Raw genomic sequence first — 24,538 nt, forward strand, 5'->3', positions numbered from 1 at the left:
TATCCTTTCAAACCAGCACAACAAATAACTTTCAGAAGTATAAGGTAATAAATTTGCGTTCTTTCAAGCCACCTCATTTGTGATGAATTGTTACAGCAGCCATAGGACTAGGAATAGGGTTTTAATACAAAGAAAGTCCTGGGTTATTAGAGAAAAAAAAGCAAATCACTCAGTAGAAGCTTTGGGGTTTGCTGCCTGTTTGATTTTTGAGGAGGCTCCCAGAGCATGTTAATTTGCATAGCTGCCTTAAATTCCATCTTCTCCAGGAGCTAGACAGCTGCAGGTGATTTCCTTCCACTATTTGTTGACAGAAAGACACAAAAAGACTCAAATAAAGCAGTTGCATTGGAAACAAAAGTCACCCAGCAGGATCCCCTCTGCTTTGATACACACAAGCCTTTTAGGACTCACCTCACATAAATTTTCTCTGCTGAGCCAGTGTTAGCTGCCAAACACCCAAGAGCCCATCACGACAAATGATTCCTTGAATTTATGGGGTTTGAAATACATGGCATATATTTATATTTATAGGAACATGTTTGGAGTAGTCACTACCAGGAATATGCTTCCAAAGAAGGCTTAGTTAATTCTTTCAGCATTCATCTGAAATCGGTGATAATATCTACCTTTTTGTTTAAACAAACATATGGGATATAAAAATATGCCTTTGCTGGTAGGTTTTCAATTTCCAGAGCAGCTGGCTGGCAGGAGGAGTTTGAAAGCCTACATTCCCAGTTTTACCTAAGGATCTCAGGTCACAGTTTTCATCTGAAGCATAGCTGGAAATACTGGACACAGGCATTCTGAGATTCTAGTGTGGAAGGGGGCTGTGAAATCTGCAGAAAGCAATAACCGGACAGCTCAAAGATTGATGAATCGCCTGTGAGGATCTCAGATACACAACCAGAAATGTAAACTCATTGGGTGCTTGCAGTATCGTGGTGCTAATCCCTTCTTCCTATCTGAGTTATGAAAAATTAAACTATTGTCTACAGCTTCCTCTCAGCTGTTACCCTGAGGAACCCAAGGAATCAAATGCTAGTAAGAGACAAAAGAGACAGAGGGCCGCTTCCCAGCACTTAGTAAGGAAAAGGAAACTCTGCCCTCCTTTCAAACTGTATAATGACCCATAAACATGATAATATCTCACAAAGGGCTTGATTTCTAGAGAAAAATCAACTTAGGCAGTTGTCCATTGGCTCTATACTGTGGGGCAGATTTATCAGGTTGAAAATGAGGAACTCCTTAGCCTGGGAAAGAAATGCATCAATTACTTATTCTGTTTAGATGTGACTAAATATTGATTCTGGAGCAGCAGAGCATTGCTCAGGGCAACAGCTTTAGAGAAAGAGCAACTAAGTATTTAATCTATCCATATTCGTAATAAATGCCACATTGCTTTCTGGAAGCACCATCAAAACTTGATACTGAATTTTACAGCAAAGAGACTGGAATTCTAGGTCTTGCTGAAATGAAGCAATCAGCATTTTAAACAGGCGACGTCCAAATGTTTCACAAAGCACACATTTTTAAAGGGGAAAAATGCAATGCACTGGGTCAACTGAGAAGAATAAATGCAGAAATTAACTCCTGGCACAGCTTTTGTTCTGGGCCATTCTGTGCTGCATTACAATTGCTCCTATTTAATCGCTTCAGAAAGAATTCCTTGCATAAAGGCATTTTAGTCATCACCATAATGTCAACAAACAAGACAGACTAATGCTTCCGTTCCTGAGCTGTCTTGCACTCTGCTTATTAGAATTGGAGTCAGATCTTCATTAGAAAGAATGACACCTGATTCCGTAAGCCAGTCACAACAGAGGCCCCTTCTTGCTGTGGTGTCACCCTGCAGATGACAACGTGGGCCATTATGAATGACACTCCACAATTCGTTACTTCCTGCCTCAAATTGTAGTTAATCTTTCATCCAAACTGTACACATGTGCAGCTTTAAGTGGCCTATCACAGCGAGTACCCAGTAATGCTGCAAGCACATGGAGACTGACAGAAGGTAAATTGCTTGTCAGGAGGTCTGTATTTCAATTCACAGCATATTCCAAACACGTTGCGGTGAAAGCACGCCACAACAGCTGCTTTCATTGCTAACTATTTTTGATGTAAATGTCAATAAAGCTCCAGGCCCTTTCATATTTTTGGCCAAGAATGTCCATCTTTCCCTATGCAGGCTGGCAGGAGGAGTTCCATTTATCTACTCTTAGGAACATGTCCCGTAATAATGATTGTCTCTGGAGACCGTTTAGAGTGATGGAGAGCAGTGATGGGGAAAGTGGGCTGCTGAGCTGCATTGCCGGCATGGGTTGACAGGTGACTGCCTTTATACCCTCTACTCTGGTGGGAAAGGAAATAAAACACACGCTTCCATCCAGCCCACAGACAGTCACCTCTGGGAGGAAGACTTACCCCTCTACTTTAGTCAATTCATGGAAAAAAAAAAATTGAGAGCCATTGTTATTAAACCAGCTCAAATTCCCCAGGAGATTGAGGGGTTTTAAAGGGACAGCAATCGGAGAGGAAGCAGAGAATTTTGCATGGAATATGTTTACCTTTGGGGACCTTCTTCCTTCTCCTTGCAAATGTCCCTTTTGGGGTACCAGCTGTTCATGCTAAATAACAAACTCTGTCCTTCAATGAACGCACGGAGGGAGGGGACTGAAGCTTGACCTTTAACAGCTGAAAGCTAGCGGATATATTAAAAATCAGTTCAAGGCAGTGTCTTTTGAGCACATTTGCATTCAAATGGCTCAGTTTAGTACAGCAGTGACTACGTTTTTTCTTTTTTCCGGCAGAGGTTAAAACCTCATGCTGTTTTATTCACAACATTTATTGAGCAACTGCTATAATCAAGTTATTATATTACACACTATGGTGATGGATACAAAGGCAAATTATAATACAAAGGCACAGAGATTCAGCCATATACTAAGAATAATAAGCAGGAGTGAGGGAAGGTTGTAGTGCAATTTGTATTTATGTTTGTACATTCATAGTCTTCTTTTGATTTCTATTTTTTGCATATGATTTACGATGTACTTAATACATTATTTTAGTATTGCAAATAAAATTCATAATAAATAAATACTAGGGGGTACACTTTTTTCCCACAGGTATGAGTATGTAATAAAAAAGTTTGGGGATAATTGCTCTTGAGAAAAGAGCACAGGCTTTGGGATTAGACTGATCTGTTTCAATCTAACCTAACTAAATATATTAGTCTAATGGCCTTTGAAGATTGAATGACCTTTAGTTGACTTTCGTTAGCCTCAATTTCTTCAGAGTTGACTAGTGAAAGCTAGCATATATTGAGAATTAACTATGCTTCAGGTACTTTGATTGAATTTTTACAAAAGCCCTAGGGGTGGGGTGCTTTTGTTCTCCCATTTCATTGAGGGTAACATAACAGACTGTAACATAACAGACGGTTCCTAGGAGCCGCATTTTTTATGACTGCTCTAAATAACCCTGACAGGAGAAGAATACCTCACGGCATTATTGTGAGGATTAAATAGATATGCCAAAGTACCCGACATCTCATAATGTTGGATAAACATTGATTCACTCTCTGCTTGGAATTGAATCAGTAGCCCATGAGAAGTATCAAAAAAAAAAAAAAAAAGATGTTGAAGATCAGAGAGGGTGGGGAGTGATTCTCACTCACTTCTGGGATCTCAGTGCTTTTCACAACTGGGCTTGAAGGATGAGTAAGAAGAGTTAGGGGAATTCTAAACTGAGAGGATGTGGAGCTCAGGAAAAGAAGCAAAGTGGTGAGTGAGCTTTTCGGGGCCTCCTGAGCCGTCTGCTCTTGCTGCAAAAGGGGGGCCTTTTACAGCCTGGCGGGACTAAGGGTTGTGATTTGGAGACAGAGCAACATGGGCTGAAATTATTCAGCTACTTAGTAGCTGTGTGATTTCTCTGAGACCTCCCTTTTATAGCTATATAATGCTGAAAGAAAAAATGATCTTAAAGGGTGAAATGCAGGTAACATATAAGGAAGCACATTTTGAATTAAACAGTGTGGTACAAATGTAAGACATTGTATAAGCTATTTGTAAGATACCTGTGTCTCCTATCTCTGTTATCAGATGTAACGTCTGGAGGTCATGATCACGCCAACCTTACTGTTGCGTCACTTTCCTGCCTAGTACAGGTGTCATGCATACACTGAGTGCTAAGCAAATATTTGCTGGATGACAAAATGTTGGGTTAGATAATGCTAGGTGCCATTCCTTTCACATTATGGAAAAAGACATAGGATTTGTATAAGGCCATAATTTATTTGTTTCAAGACGTGTGTGTTATGATTAAATACAGAGATGGGATTCTAATAAAATTCTCTTATGCTATTACTTTTCTTCAAAGTATACCTGAAAGGTTTAGGAGGTGAAAGGGTGAGAAAGAAGGAAGGTAGACCAGGAAATTTCAAGTGGGCAGGTTTATTTCTGCACTCCCGGGCAGAGCTCACCAAATCCAAGATGGAGAGAGGTGAGTCTGCGCCTGGGTGATGCGTGGGCAGTTTTTAAGCAAGCAGGTCAGGTGACGTCCAAAAGGGGCGGTTCTCCAGAAGTCAGGTGTCTGGAAGGGGCGGTTCCAGAAGTCATGTTGGGAGGGGTGACACAGCCTCCGCAGCTCCAGTTGCAGTGCCCTTCCCTGTTCCCCTGACCTAACATTCCAGCCTTTTTGTGATAATAGGGCATCGATGTCCTTCTGGCTACTTCCTGCTGTGCTGGGGCAATGTGGGGTGATAGACTAGGGTTGTCACGGTCAGGAGAGGGAGGAGGTTAGCTATAGGAATCTGGTGAGGAGGGTAGGCGGTGGTAATGATGCAGGAGCATTTGGTTGGCTGCTACCCATGACAGTTCCTTTATGCATCCCTGAAGGAAGTTGAGGAGACAGGGAGCTAGGAGAAAAAAGAGAGAGATCAGGATAACTGGTCCTAGTAGCGGGAGGATCCATGTCGCCAGGGGGGAAGAAAACCAGTCTAAGGCAGATTGGTTCCTTGTTTTCTGTGGTAGAGATCCTCTTTTAGTTTGTTTAAGGTGTGAATATTTTGTTCCACCAGACCTGACTCATTGACATAATAGCAGCATTCCTCTTGAAGGAATATGCACGTTCCTCCTTTTTCGGCTGTTAGCAGGTCTAAGGCCCATCGATTTTGAAGAGTTTCCTGGGCCAGTGAGGTAAGTTGACGTTGTAGAGAGGAAGGGGATTCTGATGTCGATTCCAGGGCTACCTGTAGTTGAGTCTCAGAGTTTTGAGAGGCTAAAATACCATGTCCCAGTGCCCCTCCCGCTGTGGCTGAGGCTGAGACTGAGGCAGTTAGGCTGATGCCCACCAGGATGGGAAGAAAGTCAGCCCTTTTGGAGTGAGGGGAGGGCAATAGCCGAGTTAGTTTGGACTCCCCATAGAGGGTTAATTGAGGAACAATAGTTACCAGGAAGTATGGTCCTGGGGCAGTGGAGTTAAGGCACTTGTCGAGAGTTCCATTACACCAGAAATATTGTCCTTTGAGGGCATGGGTGGTGTTGTGGATAGTGATGTTAGTTTGGCATTTATTATGAAGTTTTGTCTGATTTACAGTTGTGTGTGTGAGGTAGCAGGTTTTAAGGGGGTAGGGAAGGTTATCAGGCTCTGGTTCCCATAGGGGGATGTTCTTTAGAGTGGTATGGCAGGAATCAGGGCTATGATAGTGTATTTGGGTTAGATTTATAGGGACAGCTGCTAATAGTGGCCTATTTAATGATGCAGCTGGGGCAAGAAGGCATCACCAAGAAAGAGTGTGCAATGGGGTAGCCTTCTATTAAACATGTAAATGGTCCAGTAGTTAAGGGGTGCAAAGGACGGCCATATCTGCCCACAACCGTGACCTGGGAAGGAAAGAGTTGACCTGAATAGGAGGGGAGGATGGAGAAGGTGGCCCCTGTGTCCACTAAAAAGAAGGTGGACTTACCTGCTACCTTGATTGTTACCCTGGGCTTGACGAAGGTGATCTGGGTCATTGAGGCCGGGCATCATCAGTCATCGGTGGCCAGGCCCAGGACCACCAGCGATGGGTCAGAGGTTGGAAGGATGGCCCCTCCACGGCTGGGTGCCAAGGGACAGTCACTTTTCCAATGTCCCCTTTTCCCGCAAAGAGGGCATGGTCCCTTGGGTGGTCAAGGATTGGGGCACTGGCGGGACCAGTGTCCATCAAGACCACATTTGAAGCACTTTCCTGGTGATGGATTAGTCGTAGCTGGCATCTTGTCAGTTGAAGTAGGCCACAGGGCCATAATCGGGGATTGGGTTTGTAAATTTGCCCTTCGGTGGTCCCAGGATTCCTTTTCTGCCCTCTCCAACTCATCACAAGTATTAAAAATTTTAAAGGCCTTGTTTATCAGGTCATGAATAGGGGCCTGAGGACCATCCTCGATTTTTCTAAGCTTGCACCTAATGTCTGGGGCTGAATGGGGTATAAAATGTGTGGCTAAAATGGTTTTGCCAGCCTCCGAGTCAAGGTCTAGGCAGGTATATTGGGAGAGGGCTTCTGTGAGCCAGTTTAGAAAAGCAGCAGGATTTTCTTCAGGACCTTGAGTAATTTCCCTCAGCTTATGGAAGTTTACAACTTTATGGGAAGCTTTCTGCATGCCGGCTATGAGGCATGTAAGCATTTTGTCTTGCTTAATTTGTTTCTCCCCACTGGGGTGTCAATTTGATAGTCCCACCCTGGCTCTTGATCTGGCACTGCCTCGGCCCCCACCAGCAGGGTGTGGTTGGTTATATGCACCTGGTTAGCATGAACCCTGACTGCATTGAAAATGTGGTCCATTTTATCCGTAGTTAGGGAAGAAGAGCAGATTACATGGATATCATGTCAGGTAAGGCCATAGGCGTTAGCCAGATATTGGAATTCTTTTGTGTAGGTAGTTGGGTTGTTAGAGAAGGAGCCCAACCATTTCTCAATGTGTGAGAGATCGGCCAGGGAGAATGGAGTGTGTACTCGGATTAACCCTTCAGGTCCTGCAACTTCCTGGAGGGGACAGAGTAAAGTACTTTTTGAGCGGGTATGGGAGCTTACAGGTGAGGATGGCAAGGCTGTTGAGGACAGTGAAGAATTAGGTGGTGGCAGAAGAGCCGGTGGAGAGGAAAGAGGGTGGGGAAGAGGGCACGGTGGTGGTTGGAAAGCCACTGGAGTAGAAGGAGAAAGGGAAGGAGAAGATGGCGGCTGGATAGCTGCTAGTTCAGAAGGGGAAAGATAAGGATAAGATGGTGGCAGGAATGCTGCCAGAGTGGTGGGGGGGAGAGAAGGACAAGATGGTGGCTGAGGTGCTGCCGGAGGGGAAGGAGGAAGTGAGGGACAAGATGGCGGCTGAGGTGCTGCTGGAGGGGAAGGAGGAAGTGAAGGACAAAATGGCGGCTGAGGTGCTGCCAGAGGGGAAGGAGGAAGTGAGGGACAAGATGGCGGCTGAGGTGCTGCCAGAGGGGAAGGAAGAAGTGAAGGACAAGATGGCGGCTGAGGTGCTGCCAGAAGGGAAGGAGGAAGTGAAGGACAAGATGGCGGCTGAGGTGCTGCTGGAGGGTAGAGCGGGGGAGGAGAGGATAGTTTCCCTAAATCTGGTGGAAGCCTTGGTAGTTTAAAGGGAGATGAATCAAGGGGGTTGGAAAAGGAAGAAGTTTCATTGGGATGTTTGTTTAGAAGTGGGATTGGGGGTTTAAGCTAGGGGAACCTGGGTCATGGAGCAGGAGGTACAAAGGGAGGGGCAGGAGCGCAGAAGAAAAAAAGCCTGGACATAAGGAATTTCGGCCCATTTGTCGTTCCTCTGGCAAAAATTGAGGAGGTTTGTAAAGATATTGACCTCGAAAGTCCCACCCTCAGGCCAATGAGAACCATTATCCAATTGATATTGGGGCCAAGTCCTTTTGCAAAAGTAAGAGAGGCATTTTGGCCGGATGTCTGGAAGTAAATCCAGTGTGGATAGATTTGTCAGAAGACAACTCAAAGGAGTATAAGGTTTGGTTTTTGAGGATTTATTGCCCATACTGATGGGTCTCTGAGGATAAAGGACTGGCCCAGGGGGTGTCAGTGTCCCAACACCCTGAGAGAGTCCTTGGAGCTCTTATGAGTGGGGGCTTGTCTCCCCAGGGGACCTCTTACCCTGGTTTGAGGCCCTTTCAGGTCCTGGACCTGAATTTGGGAAGGGAACGAAAAGCAGGGCATCCCCACAACTTTTTGAGTCCCAGGAAAGGGAATGAGACTTGTGGGCATCCCTGTTCACCTCAACCCTCGGAAGAGAACCTGATGTGAATTCACGATTTTCGGAGAGTAATTAACAGACAGGCTCTCTTGGAACCGTGAGACCTGGCAGCAGGGCTAGGAGGGAAGGGACTTACCCAATCTGTGGTGGATGTAGCAGCGGGCCGAAAGATCCCTTGCCACTGCCTATGTGAAGGAAGGAGGAGAGAGGAAGCTGGGTTCCTCTGGCCAGGGAGGCAGCACCCGTGCTCTTCTCCTGGGTTTTGGCACCAAGATGAAAGGTTTAGGAGGCGAAAGGGTGAGAAGAAGGAAGGTAGACCAGGAAATTTAAAGCAGGTGTGTTTATTTCTGCACTCCCAGGCAGAGCTCACCAAATCCAAGATGGAGAGAGGTGAGAATGCACCTGGGTGATGGTGTGGGCAGTTTTTAAGCAAGTGGGTCAGGTGATGTCCAGAAGGGGTGGTTCTCCGGAAGTCAGGTGTCCAGAAGGGGCCGTTCCAGAAGTCATGTTGGGAGGGGCGACACAGCCTCTGCAGTTTCAGTTGCAGTACCCTTCCCCATTCCCCCAACCTAACAATACCTACCCCTCCACCCCAGTATTTTGTGGTGGGAGTTTTGTGGCAGAATTCTCCCCCAATAGTGTCCCAGGAATGTCTCCCTCTTGCTCCAAGGGAGCCAACTGTGTAAAATATTCTTCCTGGCTTCTGGAAGATTCCGTAGGTGATTATATGAGCAGCTCTGAAGCTCCAAGGAAGCTGTGCAGTTGGCTAAAGTATATCCTACAGAAGAGCTCTGAGTGTTTATTGGTCTTTGGCTTTTTATTTGATAGAATTTATCAGGTTACTTTAAAATAACAACGAAATTCAGCTGTATACCTCTTATAAGAGAGGTATACATGTTACAGGTATCTCATGTTACAGAATGACAAGGAATGTTTGAAAATTAATTAATAGAAAAAAGATTGCTTGGGCAGATATCAACCAAAAGAAAGATGGTGTAATGACGTTGATATGAGTGGAAGTAGTATCTGAAGGCAGAGCCAGACCATGCTTCCTGTGCATCCCCTAACCATCACTCTGAGTCTGATGTGTACCTGCGATGGCCTTAAGTTTACAGTTTTTCTACTTATGTATGTAAACCCTGCAAGACCGAGCAATCAGTTGCATCTGATACCAAGTGGAGGCCGGTTCAACAAAGTACCTCAGATTGTCTCTTCCTCTTTCTCTGCTTCACTTCCCTTTTCCCTCACTTTTGGTTTCCTCAGGTGACCTCCCTCTTAAAAAGTTGAACATAATCTTTTGCCTCTGATGCTGCTGCCTGCAGAAGCCAAGCTAAATAGGCTACTTGCCCATTCCTGCACCAATACCACCCTGTTTTAATGACTGTGGCGTTGTTATATCTGATGGCACAAATTCTTCTTCTATATTCATCTTGAAAATTTTCTTAGTTATTCTTAGTCTTTTGCTTTTCTCCCATTTAAATTTTAGAATCAGATTGTCAAGTTCTAAAAAATCCCTACAGGGATTTTATTTGGAATTGGATAAATGTATAGATTAATTGAGGAGAATCGATTTCAATGTTTTACTAGTCATCAACTGTCTCTCTCTCTCCACTTATCCTTTAATCCATTTAATTCATTTTTCTTTAATGCCTATCAATCAAGTCAATAATTGTTTCCTTAAATATCTCATATATCTTTGTAAGGTTTTCCCTCATAAGCATTTTATTTTTATGCTCTTCAAAAATTTTAAATTATATATTTTTAACAGTAAGAAGTAGCTAGGAATTTTTGAATTGCCAGCAACTTCCAGGCTATTTAGAGCTATCATCTTATTTAGCATTTGCAACATTCTCTTGAATATGATATTATATAATTTAAAAACTTAATTAATTAATTAATGTCAGCTTTCTGGTAGGCCAGTAATAAGCAGTGCAAAGAATATGTGTCGTAGGAACACAAATAAGTGATGAATTTGGCTGCCTGGTACTTCTCTAATTCCTTCTCAGGACCCACCCAGGGGAGGGAGGAATCTGGCAGGTCAGAGAAGCACAGACTCCCTGTTTTTTATGTTATTTGGCTGGTGAAGGATCCATGTTAACACAAAACACTCCCGCATTCTCCCCTCTAGCCTTTTAGGTATATGAGCCTATGATGTCTTCCTTTTCATCCAGTACTCATAGATAATGTTTATGGGGTCATTTCAATGATGCTGCCCTTCCATTTCTCCAGAGCAGTGTTCCTCCTCAATCTTGGCACAACTGACATTTTGGATCACATAATTCTTTGTTGCAAGGGCCTGTCCTGGGGGTTGTAGTGTATTTAGTAATATCTCTGGTCTCTATCAACTACACATCAGTAGCGTCCAGCCCATCCTCAGTTATGACAATCAAAAATGTCTCTAGACATTGCCAATAAACTGAGAGGCAAAATTTCCCTCAGTTTGGAACCACTGCTCTAAATCCTCTACATTTTATTCTTGGACTAAGATAGGGTCATCAGTACTTCTGGGAAGATGGCCAACTAGAGTTGCTCAAGATTAGCCCTGCTCCACGGAAAAGTTAGAGAAGGGACAGGAGAGCAACTGAGGTGGCAATTTGGGAGTGTGGCTGACCTGGGAGAGCCTTCTGCACCACATGCTGCAGCCCTGGTTGCAGAGGCCAAGGAATTGAGAGGCAGAAGGCTGGAGCCTGGCATGGAGCAGAGGCACCCGTGGAAGTGCACAAACAGGAGCACAGGACTAAGAAATAAGCCAAGCTGTGTTCCTTGGGCACACTACCCTCACCAGCACAGTCCTGTGACCAGTGACTGTCACCCCACACCCTACACACCTGACCCCATCACACACTCCCATTCCCCATGCTTCAGGTGCCCCCACCCCACCGGCCCCAGTGCATATACCTGCCCCACCCCCCACCCCAAGTGCAGCTGAAGCCACCTCCCCTGCACCCCTCCTGAGCACTACTTCCCCCTCCCTGTTCCCTACAGGCTGTTGCCAGCACATAAATGTTGCAGGCACTAACTCCATACCTAGGCTACTCCCACACCCCACCCATAGTGTCGCACAGCCTCACCCCACCATTCCTGAGCTCAGTACATCTGTTTATGGCACTCCCAGGCCCATGCATGCACACGGGCCCACAAACACGTTATTCAGCTCTGGGAACCACACTTTACAGCAGTCCTAGAACCATGCATGTGCACAGCCCTCAGCCTCAATTCCCAGCTCTGACAAAGTGCCGACCTGCACAGCCAGGTCACATCTGTGCCCAATCCATGAAGGTGTAACACCAACACAGCTGCCACAGCTCTATGCATGTGCAGAAAGGGCCCTATGCCTAGACCAGTTCACACCAGGGTTACGCCCCCAGACTGGTGCACCCACATAGCTACATCCTCCCTGGCCGCTGGGCACCCACGTTCACAAGCATCAGCGTAACATTCCCAACCTGTGCCCATACCTTCCCTGACACAAATTACCATACTGAGAGCTCCACCCCGTGCCCTACTCCCTGCTATAAAACCATCCCACAAACACGAGGCCTTAGACCACTGAAAGAAATCAACTCCCAAAGTAAGTCAGTCAAGATATTGACTTACATGCCAAGAAGACAGCAGAAGATCATTAAGCATAAAACAATGCAGACAGATATAGCCCTGCCTAATGAACAAGCTAAAACACAAGAAGAGACACAGACATTGGGACAACTAATCAAAAATGTTCATACAACTCTACTTAATAAAATAAGTGGGATAGCAAATGACATAAAGGAGATCAAGAGGACAACAGAAAAGTACAAGGAGGAATTTGAAAGAATAAATAAAAAATTAGCAGAAATCACAACACTTAAAGACTCTGTTAACCAAATAAAAAACATAGAGGCACACAACACCAGATCTGAAGAGACAGAGGAAAGAATAAGTGACATAGAACACAGAATAATTGACTTCAAAGACTTTTAAAAAAAATGGCAAAGAAGGTGGAAAAAATTAAATGGGAACTCAGGGAAATGATAGACAAAACAAAGCTCACAAATATAAGAATCATTGGTGTCCCAGGAGGAGAAGACAGGAGTAAAGGGCTAGGAAGATTAGTTGAGGATATAATGGGGGAAAACTTCCCAACCCTCATAAAGGACATAAATATACAAGTCAAAGAAGCCCAACAAACTCCAAACAGAATAAATCCAAATAGCCCTTCCCCAAGGCACATACTAATCTGCCAGTCAGATATTGAAGAGAAGCAGAAAATCCTGAAAGCAGCAAGAGAAAAACAATCTACTACATACAATGGAAACCAAATAAGACTGAGTTCAGACTACTCAACTAGCACACTGGCGGTGAGAAGGCAGTGGTATGATCTATTCAAGATCCTGAAACAGAAAGACATCCAGCCAAGAATTCTGTACCCAGCCAAATTGTTCTTCAAAACTGAGGGAGAGATTAAACTTTTCACAGACAAAGAAGTCCTGAAAGACTTTGTCAAGAGACTAGCCCTACAAGAAATACTATAAGGAGTTCTGCCAGCTAAAAAAAACGAAAAGAGAGGAAGGTCTGAAGGAGGGCACAGAACTGAAAAGTAACACTAAGGGTAATTTAAATAATACAAAGAGAAAGAGGGAAAAGAATATATAGATCTGAGAAATAAAATTAAAAAGATAAGATGTTGGAATCAAGAAATGCCTTTTCAGTAATAACTTTTGACTGTTATAAATGTTTATGCTCCCGATCAAAGAGCTCCAAAGTACATGAGACATACATTGGCAAAACTGAAGGGAGTTATAGATGTTTCAACAATCATAGTAGGAGATTTCAATACACCACTTTCCTCTATAGATAGAACAACCAGGCAGAAGATCAACAAGGAAATAGAGAAGTTAAATAACTTGATAAATGAATTAGACCTAATAAACATATATAGATCCTTGCACCCCAAAGCACAAGGATACACATTAATCTCTAGTGCTCTTGGAACATTCTCCAGGATAGATCAAATTTATAAAGACAAAACAGGTCTTTATAAATTTAAAAACATTGAAATTGTTCAAAGCACTTTCTCTGATCACAATGGGATGAAGATGGATCTCAATAAACACCAAAGACCAAGAACATTCACAAATATGTGGAGATTAAATAACACACTCTTAAACAACCAGTGGGTCAAAGAAGAAATTGCTAAAGAATTCAGTAGCTATCTGGAGATGAATGAAAATAAGAATACAACTTATCAGAGCTTATGGAATGTAGCAAAGCCTGTACTGAGCAAGAAATTTATTGCCCTAAATGCCTATATTAAAAAACAAGGAAGAGCAAAAATCGAAGATTTAGCAGCAAACTTGGAGGAACTTGAGAAAGAACAGCAAACTAACCCCAAAGCAAATGCAAGAGAAATAACTAGGATTAAAGCAGAGATAAATGAATGGGAGAACAAAAGAAGAATAGAAAGAATCAATAAAACCAAAAGTTGTTTCTTTGAGAAAATCAATAAAATTGATGGGCCACTAGCAAGACTGACAAAGAAAAAAAGAGAGAATGCAAATAAACAAAATCAGAAATGAGAAGGGGTGCATTACCACAGACCCTGAAGAAATAAAAGAAGTCATAAGAGGATACTATGAACAACTATACACCAATAAGCTAGACAACTTAGATGAAATGGACAAATTCCTTGGACACACAAACAAGCTACACTGACTCAGCAAGAAACAGAAGATCTCGACAAACCAATCACAAGTAAAGATATTCAATCAGTCATCAAAAATCTTCCTAAAAAGAAAAGCCCAGGACCAGATGGTTTCACAGGGGAATTTTATCAAACATTCCAGAAAGAACTAACACCAATCCTGCTCAAACTTTTCCAAAAAATTGAGGAAAAAGGAACTCTACCTAACTTATTTTATGAAGCTAATATTTTAATACCAAACCAGGTAATGATGCTATAAGAAAGGAAAACTACAGGCCAATCTCCCTAATGAACTTAGATGCAAAAATTCTCTATAAAATATTAGCAAATTGAATCCAACAGCACATTTAAAAGAATCATACACCATGAACAAGTGGGGTTAATACCAGGAACACAAGGATAGTTCAATACAAGAAAATCAATTAATGTAATACAGCACATTAACAAATATAAGGGAAACATCACATGATCATCTTGACTAATGCTGAAAAACTGTTTGACAAAATTCAGCAGCCCTTTCTGACAAAAACACTCCAAAAGATAGGAATCAAAGGTAACTACCTCAATTTGATAAGGGGAATATATGAAAAACCAATAGCCAGCATCATACTCAATGGAGAGAGACCCAAAGCTTTCCCCCTAAGATCAGGTACAAGACAAGGATGCCCAATGTCACCACTATTATTCAACATTGTGCTATAAGTTCTAGCTAGAGTAATCAGACAGGACGAAGAAAGAAAAGGTATTTGAATTGGAAAGAAAGAAGTAAAACTCTCATTATTTGCAGATGATATGATAGTATACTTGGAAGATCCTGAGAAATCTACAGCAAAGTTACTTGAGCTAAATAAACAAACTCAGTAAGGTGGTGGGATATAAAAGTAATGTGCAAAAATCAGTAACATATCTATACACAAGCAATGAGCTAGCTGATGAGTTAGCTAAGGAAAAAATTCTATTCAAAATAGCAACTAAAAGAATCAAATAGTGGGGATGAACTTAACTAGAGACATAAAGGACTTGTACACGACATAACATTGTTAAAAGAAAGCAAAGAAGATCTAAATGGGTAGAAAGACATTCGCTACTCATGGATAGGAAGGCTAAATATAGTTAAGATGTCAATTCTCCCCAAATTAATCTACAGATTCAATACAGTACCAATCAAACTCCAATATACTACTTTGAAGATTTGGAAAAGCTACTTACCAAATTCATTGGGAAAGGAAAGAGACCCCGAATAGCTAAAAGCATCCTAAAAAAGAAGAACAAAGTGGGAGGATTAACACTCCCTGACTTTAAAACCAAACCTTATACTCCTTTGGGTCAAAACAGCATGGTACTGGCAGAAAGATAGAAGCATTGACAAATGGAATCTAATTGAGAGTGCAGAAATAGACCACCAAATCTATGGTCAACTGATTTTTGACAAGGCCCCCAAATCCTCTGAACTGGGACAAAATAGTCCTTTCAATAATTGGTCATGGAAGAAATGGATACTAAGAGCCAAGAGAATGAAAGACGACCCATAACTTACACCCTACACAAAAATTAACTTAAAGTGGGTCAAACACCTATATACAAGAACTAGCATCATAAAACTTCTAGAAGAAAATGTAGAGAACTATCTTCAAGACTTAGTAATAGGAGGTAGTTTCCTAAATTTTACACCCAAAGCACAAACAACAAAAGAAAATATAGATAAATTGAATGCCTCAAAATTGAATGCTTCTGCACCTCAAAAGACTGTCAAAAAGGTGAAGAGGCAGCCAACTCAAAGGGAGAAAATATTTGGAAATCACATATCAGACAAAGGTTTGATTTCCTGTATATACAAAGAAATCATACAACTCAACAAAAAAAACAAACAATCCAATTATAAAATGGGCTAAAGATATGAATAAGCATTTTTTCTGAAGAGCAAATACATTTGGTGAGACAAAATAATCCAGAAACAGAAGAACAAGAATGTTATTGTTACTTTCAGAAAATGCTTATAATAAAGCAGGGACCTAGATTGTAAGCGTTTAGAGGAGACACATTAAGTCTGGAGTGGTGATTATTATTTCTGGATTTTGAAAAGCTCTTATATATATATATATATATATATATATATATATATATATATATATATATATATATATATATATATATATATATGTATATAACCTGATATTTAGAGATAAGAATGAAGCCGAACAGGTTTGGGTTAAAGTAATTTGGAGCATAGCAGTAAGGAAGACTGTGTGTATATTTTAGAACCATACATACTCTTTCAGACCAATGGATGAAAGGTGTATTTGGTCTGGAACTGAAATTTTCTGTAGTGCATAATCTCATTCAACCTATCTGTATAGCTAATTTGTATTACTGAAACACAGGAAGCACAGAATAAGAAAGAGGTCATTTAATCCTGTATAGATTATTGTAATGCCTGGAAACATCCTGAGTATATTAAGCAGATAATCAAAAAGTATTGGCAAAGTCACCTGAGGAAGGGGTGAAAGACTATGGAACTATTAAACCTTACCATCAGGGAATCCCTTGATACTGTGTCAAACTTTAGGGACACCCAAATCAATAGGCCATGCCTTTGATGAGGAGGCTTACTCTTGCAAAGCTTATGTAGGTAGCGGAGAAGCATAGACTACCTATAGGTATGCCTAAGAGTTACATCTGAAGGACCTCTGTTGTTGCTCATATATGGCCTCAATCTCTATAAGCCCAACTCTGCAAGTGAAATCATTGCCCTCCCCCCTATGTGGGATAGGACATACATGTGTGATAACTCCCTGGTGACATGGGAGAGGACTTCCAGGGATTAATCCAGACCTGGCACTGTGGGATCAACAATTATATCCTGACCAAAAGGGGGAAAAGAAGTGTAACAAAGTATCAGTGGCAAAGAGAGTTCAAATAGAATCGAGAGGCTACTCTGGGAGTTACTCTTTTGCAAGCTTCAGATAGACCTTCCTACCTATCATAACCTGCCAACCCCCAACCAGGACTGTTCCAGCCAATCCTAAAGAATACCTAGGGCAATACATAAGATTCTAAAGGGTTCCAGGCACTAGAGTAAATTTCCAGAAACTTACAACCTCCGGACGGGTTCCTGGTCCAGATAGGTCCTGAAACCAAGCCCAGCCTCTCCAGAACATCAGATAGTTCCATCTCCCTACCCCATATTAGTGACAAATCCTTTCAATATCAAAAATTTAGAATTGCCGTAGTCCAAACAACCCCAAAGAGAGGTATAGAAAGATCAAAGTTGATAGTGAAATTATACATAGAAGATATGACTTAAATGTATGTGAATGCTGAATCATTAAATTGATCTCTCTCTCTCTCTCTCTCTCTCTCTCTCTCTTTTTTTTCTCATGGGTAGTCACCGGGAATCGAACCCAGGTCTCTGGCATAGCAGGCAAGCACTCTGCCTGTTGAGCCACCATGGCTTGACATAAACTGATATCTCTTTTAATCTCCAGTGTTTTAGAGCAGCTAGAAGTAGAAACCTAAAATTGTGAAATTTTAACCCATGTCAAAGTCTGAAATATATTCGACAACTAATTGTGGTGCTGTGCTTTGAAATTTATAGCTTTTTTTTGTATTTATGATATTTTTCACAAAAAAAGAAGGAAAAAAAGCCAATTGTGATGATAAAAAGGTGTTTAGGCCCTCTAGCTTCCTATATTCTGGGGCAGCTAGAAATAAAAATATGAGAGGATTGTACGGTAGCCACAATTCTTATACTATAGTATAAATTGTTATACTATACAATAAGAAGAGTTAAAAGAGAATAGAGTAACCATAAAGTTACATAATAAAACAATAAGGTTTTGTTTTAACAGCTTTACAGAGATATAATTCATATACCATATGCGCCAGCTTAAAATTGTTGTGTTCCCCAGAAAAGCCATGTTCTTTAATCCTGATTCAATATTGCTGGGTGGGATCTTTTTGATTAAGTTGTTTCCATGGAGAGGTAACCCATCCAACCATGGGTGGGACCTTTTGATTATGCTGTTTCCATGGAGCTGTATCTTTGCCCATTCAAGGTGGGTCACTTACTGGAGTCCTTTAAGAGGGAACCATTTTGGAAAAAGCTTCAGAGTCAACACAGACAGTGATGTTTGGAGATGCAGAAAGAAAATGCCCCTGGAAAAGCTGTTTGAAACTAGAAACCAAAGGACCAACAAATGCCAGCCACCTGCCTTTTCAGATCGGCCTTTCTTAAGTCAAGGTATGTTTCCCTGATGCTTTAGTTTGGACAGGTTTATAGCCTTAGAACTGTAAACTTGCAGCTTAATAAATTCCCTTTTTAAAAGCTGTTCCATTTCTGGGTGAATGGGTGGTTCAGTAGTAGAATGCTGGCCTTTCATGCAGGTTCAATTTCTGGGCCATGCACCTCCCCACAAAAAATTTTAAAAAGCTGTTATATTTCTGGTATGCTGCATTCCAGTAGATTTAACAAACCAAAACCCATACTTCACCCACTTTAACAAGTACAATTCAATAGTTTTTAGTACATTCAGAGTTGTGCAACCATCACTACAATCTAATTTTAGAATATTTTCAACATCCCACCCCCCAAAACCAATATCCACTAACAGTCACTCCCCTTCACCACCCCTACAACTTCCTCAGTCCTAATTACTAATTTTTCTGTCACCATAGATTTGTCTAATAGGAATATTTCATATGAATGTAATCATACAATATATAGCCTTTTTTGATTAGCTTCTTTCACCTATGATTTTTTCAAGGTTCATCCATGTTGTAGCATTTATCAATACTTCAGTCCTTTTTATGGCCAAATGATATTCCATTTTATGAATATCCAATATTTTCTGTATTCAGTCCTTAATTAGTAAACATTTGGGTTGTTTCTACCTTTTGAACATAATGAATAATGCTGCTATGAGCATTCATAGGCAAGTTTTTGTGTGGACATATGTGTTCAGTTCTCTTGGGTATATAAATAGGAATGGAAGTGCTGGGTCTTATGAAAACTCCATGCCTAATAATTTGAAGAAATGCCAAACTGCTTTCCAAAGTGGCTTCCCCATTTTACATTTCCACCAGCAATGTATGAGTGTCCTATTTCTCCCCATCCTTTCTGACACTTGTTATTTTCTGTCATTTTCATTATAGACATTCTAGTAGCTGTAAAGTGGTGTCTTATGGTCTTGATGTGTTTTTCACTAAAGACTAATAATGTTAAGAATCTTTTCATCTGTGTATTGGCCATTGGTATATTTTTCTGGAGAAAAAGGGGCTTAAGTTGGGTCTCAAATCTTCTGACCCACCCGAGGGTCCACAGTTGTGAAAAACCATTTAGATCTGCAGACTGTGGGAAGCAGTTTGGTCAGGCATTGCTGCTTCAAGCCCATCAAAGAGTCCATACTGGAGATAAACTATACAACTGCAAGGAGCCTGGGAAGAGCTTCAAGTGGTGTGTGAATTTTGACATACACCAGAGAGTTCACACAGGAGAGAAATCATACAAATGTGATGTGTGCAGTAAAATCTTCAGTTAGTTTTCACAACTTAAGCATCATCTTACAGTTCATGCAGGATACAGGTGGCAAGATCTTCACTTGGAGGTCAAGTCTTATAAATCATCACAAAAGGCATGCTCATGATAATTTTTTTTTTTACATGCACAGGCACTGGCAATCAAACCTGGCTCTCCATCATTGCAGATGAGAACTCTGCCTGCTAAGCCACCGTGGCCCTCCCTCATGGTAAAATTTTAAGCAATGAAAGTGGTAAGAATAGCAGAGAATCTTCACAGGAAAGATGTTCTAGAATGCAATGTTTTTACAAATCTCATGTGCAGGACTTCCAGAAAAATGGCAGAATAGAATAGGCTGAGTTCATACCTGTTCCATGGAACAGCTAAAGACATGACAGAATAATAACCGGACGGCAGTTCCAGGGCAGGAATGACCAGAGAGGGTCTTCCACACTATGTAGGGAGGTCCTGGATGAAAAAGCGGGGAAATTGGGATGGAGAGAATGGGGTGAGTGTGTCACCTGGGGCATGTGGCAGCACGTAGTGAAGAGCAGGTCCTTAAGGCACAGAATGACCCTGAACTCCTGCATGCTTCCACAGCTACCCTTGGGAGATATTCCTTCTCAGCTCTGCAGCTGGGAGCACTTATAGGGAACCAGGAAGTTGACAGACTTGGTTTACCTGTATATAAACCTTCCAGCCAGTGCACAGTGCTTGCCTCCAACCCCTGAGACAGACTGATGTGGGCACCTGGTTTTTGTGTTTGTTTGTTTTTTTGCCCTAGATTAGGATAAAATCCATTTGGGAAGAAGAGGAGATGCAGAGTGGAGCTGGTCTTACAATTGCCCATGAAAAGACTCATTGGGTCCTGCTACTACTCCCCTTCCCCCACCGAGGTCAAGAACCCTCAGGTGTACACAGAAGGAGAAGCATGGCCAAGGAAACAAACTAAGCCATGCCACCCACAAGCAAACATCATCCCAGAGGGGAGCTTGGTGACCACCAGACCCATCAGGCCCACAAGCCTATTCTCTGCTGAATTGGACACTGCTCATGCTTTAGCCCTGGGGCTGGTGGCTTTCAGTGTTCACTGAGACCAGTAGCCTTGGCTGAAATTGTGCTGGGTCTCCATACTGCTCAGACAACTGCCACAGTCAGGGAAAGGTGGGTCTGAGGGGAAGAGGGGCTCAAGAGAACTATCTGCTGGGAAGATGCAGAAAGTACAGCCTGGCAAAATGCCTATCTGCCTAGTTTTCAGCAGATCTTCAAGTAGAGTTGCAACTCCTTCATGAGATTGGGCTTGGTTTGGCAGGAAATTACTACAAACCAAGAGCAAAAGGAGACATTCAATGCAAACCCAAGCAAATAGAAAACATTAGACAAGTGAAGAAAATTGACTTTCACAGTAACCTCATCAAGATAATCAAATAGGGCAGTGCAACAGGGGTTCAGTGGCAGAATTCTTGCTTGCCATGCCAGAGACCTGGGTTCAATTCCTGGTCCCTGCCCATGCCAAAACAAACAAACAAACAAACAAAAAACAATCAAATACCCCGAAGCCAATAGAAAATCACAAAGCACATGAAGATGCAGGCAGTTATGGTCCAACCAAATGATCACATTAAAACACCAGAAGGGACACAGAATTTGGAAGAACTAGTAAAAAAGTGTACATAAAAATCTCCTAAATAAATCCAATGCTTTGGCTAATGGCATAAAAGATATCTACAAGACACTAGAAGAACATAAAGAACAATTTGAAAGAATGACTAGAAAAATAGCAGAACTCGCCGAGGTGAAAAATACTATAGACCAAATTTAAAATATACTAGAGACACCCAACAGCAGATTTGAAGAGGCAGAAGAAAGAACAAGTGAACTAGAGGGCAGGACAACTGAATTCAAATGTTTAAAAGAACAAATGCCAAAACAGATGGAAAAATTTGAAATGGATTTCAGGGACTCATGAGACAACATGAAGCACACAAATGTAAGAATGATAAGTGTCCCTGAAGAAGAGGATATGAGTACCAGGCTAGGAAGAATAGTTGAGGAGATAATGGGGAAAAACTTCCCAACCATTACAAAAGAGATAAATATGAAATCAAAGAAGTCCAATGAACCCCAAATAGAAGAATTCACAATAGACCCACTCCAAGACACATAGGAATCAGACTCTCAAATGATGAAGAAAAACAGAAAGTTCAGAAAGTAGCAAGAGAAAAGCAAATTACAATGGAAGCCATATAAGCTAAGTTCGAGAGGGATGCGTGGGCCTTGGAGGTGCTCTCCGTGGTTCTGTGCGCGTGTCCGAGACCTGGCCTGGGCCTGAGCTGCAGTCTAGAAGCTGGGCTCAGCGCTGTGAGGGAAGGCCTTGTGGTGCTGGCATAGGGGAGGAAAGTGGATCTGGGGAGCAGACTCGGGACCCCACGTTGCCTCTGCTGCCTAGTGCCAGCACCTATGTGGGCCCACAGGTGCGCTTCTGCTGGCCTCTGTCTCCAGGGCTGCAGGCACGCCACCTGGAGCTGGGTGCCAAGCACATGCTACTGCTGGATGTGGCCAGCCAGGTGTTCTCCTGGGGTGGGGACAGGCATGGTGACCTGGGACACAGGGCCCTGGATGCAGAGCTAGAGCCCAGGCTGTTGGAAGCACTGCAGGGCCGGCCCGTGGCTGAGGTGGTGGTGTGCGGCTGGCACTCTGTGTGCGTGTGTCAGTGAGACTGATAATGTTTACACCTGAGGTTGGAATGAATACGGTAGCTGGCCCTGCCCTCGAGGAGCCTGACAGATGATGGGAAACCAGTCACAGGGGAAGCCACTGAGCTGCATGAGGATAGCTCCAACGTGAAGGAAGCTGGGAATGAGAAGGGAGCCCCTGCCCCTTTCATAGCTGTCCGGCCCTTCCTAGCCCTCCTGGATCTCCTCTGGGGCTGAGATGCAGCCAAGGCCAGATGTGGATCCTGGCACATGGCTGTGGTGACATGCACAGGGGACATCTATACCTGGGGCTGGGGTAAATATGGACAGCTTGACTAAAGAACATGACCAGCTTGGATTCCCCCTGCCATGTGGAATACTTCATAGACAGGCACCTCCAAGTACAGGCTGTTACCTCTGGCTCCTGGAACACCTACATGTATGCTGTTGAGATAGAGAAAAGCTGATCTTTCTGAATCAGGGTAGCTCAACCAAAATTAAGCTAAGAACATATTTGACTTAACCATATGTATATTTCTTTTTATTTATAGCATATGTAGGAAAGTATATAAAATAAATGTGCACCATATTAAATAAGTATAAAGTGAACACCACTGAAGTCCCTTAGGTCAAGGAGAAAATATTGCCAGCACCTCCAAAATGTCCCTCCTCATCACTGTCCCTGCCTTTACCTCAGAGCCGCGTCCTCAAAATTCAAATTGCATGTTAGATACACCTGGAGAGCTTAGAGATTGCAGATGTCCAAAGCCAGCAACCCAGATACAATTAAATCAGAGCCCCTGGTCAGTGGGTGGTTCTGATGTGCAGCCCAGATAGGAAGCCCTGAAGGTGAACTCTCTTTTCACATTTACTTCCTCTTTTCATTTATAATTTTACCACCCTTGTGTGAATTCTTCTCTTTCTTCTTATGTGAATCATCTCTGTTTTATTTATATTTTACAGAGTAAAGTTGGATACATTTGGGAACAGGAGATAACTCCACATGAAAAGTAGTTGTATCAGAAAATAGGAACTCATACATATAATAAGAAAATATTCCTCTGTCTGAACACTTAAGAGTTACAAATCCTGAGAATGTTGTACACCAAAGAAACTAGGTACTAACTTATAATTAAATATCACTTGGAAATGTTCCTTTAAAAAATGCTTTGAGACACAAATCATCTAGTTTTTAAACAGGAGTTTTTTTACACAGTTTAAACAAATATATCAGGCAATTATAGTTCAGCATCTCTTAAGACAGCTATTGACCAAGTTCAAGGACACACTGTTCTATGATTTCCCCTAATTGGGATCCTCTATTGCAGCTACCACTCACTGTTGTCATTTGTTTGCTTGTTGATGCCTCTTCTATTGAGTGGTTCCTTCAGAAATATAGATTTCCAACTTGTATTTAAGCATAAACAGCAATCAAGTTTTACTTTTAAGTCCAGAAAGAGTTGCAAAGAGAAATGAGGTACCGTTAGAGAGGAAAAAACTTCATTCCATTAACATTCAAAGTAATAAACTCACCAATTAAAAGGTACAGATTGGCAGAATGGATTAAATAATATGATACATCTATATGCAGCTACAGGAGACTCACCTTAGAACTAAGGACACAAATATATTGAAAGTTAAAGGATGGAAAAATATGTTCCATGCAAGCTATAATCAAAAGGAGGCAGGAATAGCTATACTGATATCAGACAAAATAAACTTTAAATGTAGAGATATCATAAGAGATGAGGAAGGACACTATGTACTTAAAAAAAAGGGCCAATTCACCAGGAAGAAATAACAATCATAAATGTTTATGCTCCCAATCAAGAACATGAGGCAAACATTGGCCAACCTGAAGGAAGCAATAGACATTTCAACAATTATAGTGGAGACCTCAATACACCACTCTCCTCTATAGACAGGAAAAGCAGACAGAGGATCAATAAGAAAATAGAGAACATAAATAATATGATAAATTAATTAGACCCAACAGACATATATAGATCATTACACCCCCAAATACCAGGATATATATTCTTCTCTAGGGTTCATGGAATGTTCTCCAGCATAGATCATATGCTAGGGCACAAAAAAAGTTTCACCACATTAAAAATATTGAATTATTCAAAGCACTTACTTTGACCACAGCAGAATGAAGTTGGAAGTCAATACCACCAAAGAATGATAACTTTCACAAATACATGGAGATTAAGCATAATCTTCATTGACCCAATGGTTACTCTTAAGCAACCATTGGGTCAATGAAGAAATTGCAAGAGAAATTGGTAAATATCTGGAAATGAATGAAAATAAGAATACAATATATCAGCTCTTATGGGATGTGGGAAAGGCTAGCTGAGAGGAAATCTATTGCCGTAAATGCCTTTATTAAAAA

At 41.8% G+C, this 24,538-nt stretch overlaps 1 long non-coding RNA gene and 1 pseudogene across 3 annotated transcripts in view; one reads left to right on the forward strand and one right to left on the reverse strand.

Annotated features, from left to right (window-relative positions):
• The window catches only part of LOC143688677 (uncharacterized), a 55,896-nt gene that overhangs the window by 15,789 nt on the left and 15,569 nt on the right, over positions 1-24,538 (reverse strand). The gene's annotated exons all lie outside the window — the stretch shown is intronic.
• On the forward strand, positions 21,700-22,719 carry LOC143688675 (RCC1 domain-containing protein 1 pseudogene; annotated as a pseudogene).

This window comes from Tamandua tetradactyla, chromosome 6 (genome assembly GCF_023851605.1).
Source record: "Tamandua tetradactyla isolate mTamTet1 chromosome 6, mTamTet1.pri, whole genome shotgun sequence".
NCBI lineage: Eukaryota > Metazoa > Chordata > Mammalia > Pilosa > Myrmecophagidae > Tamandua > Tamandua tetradactyla.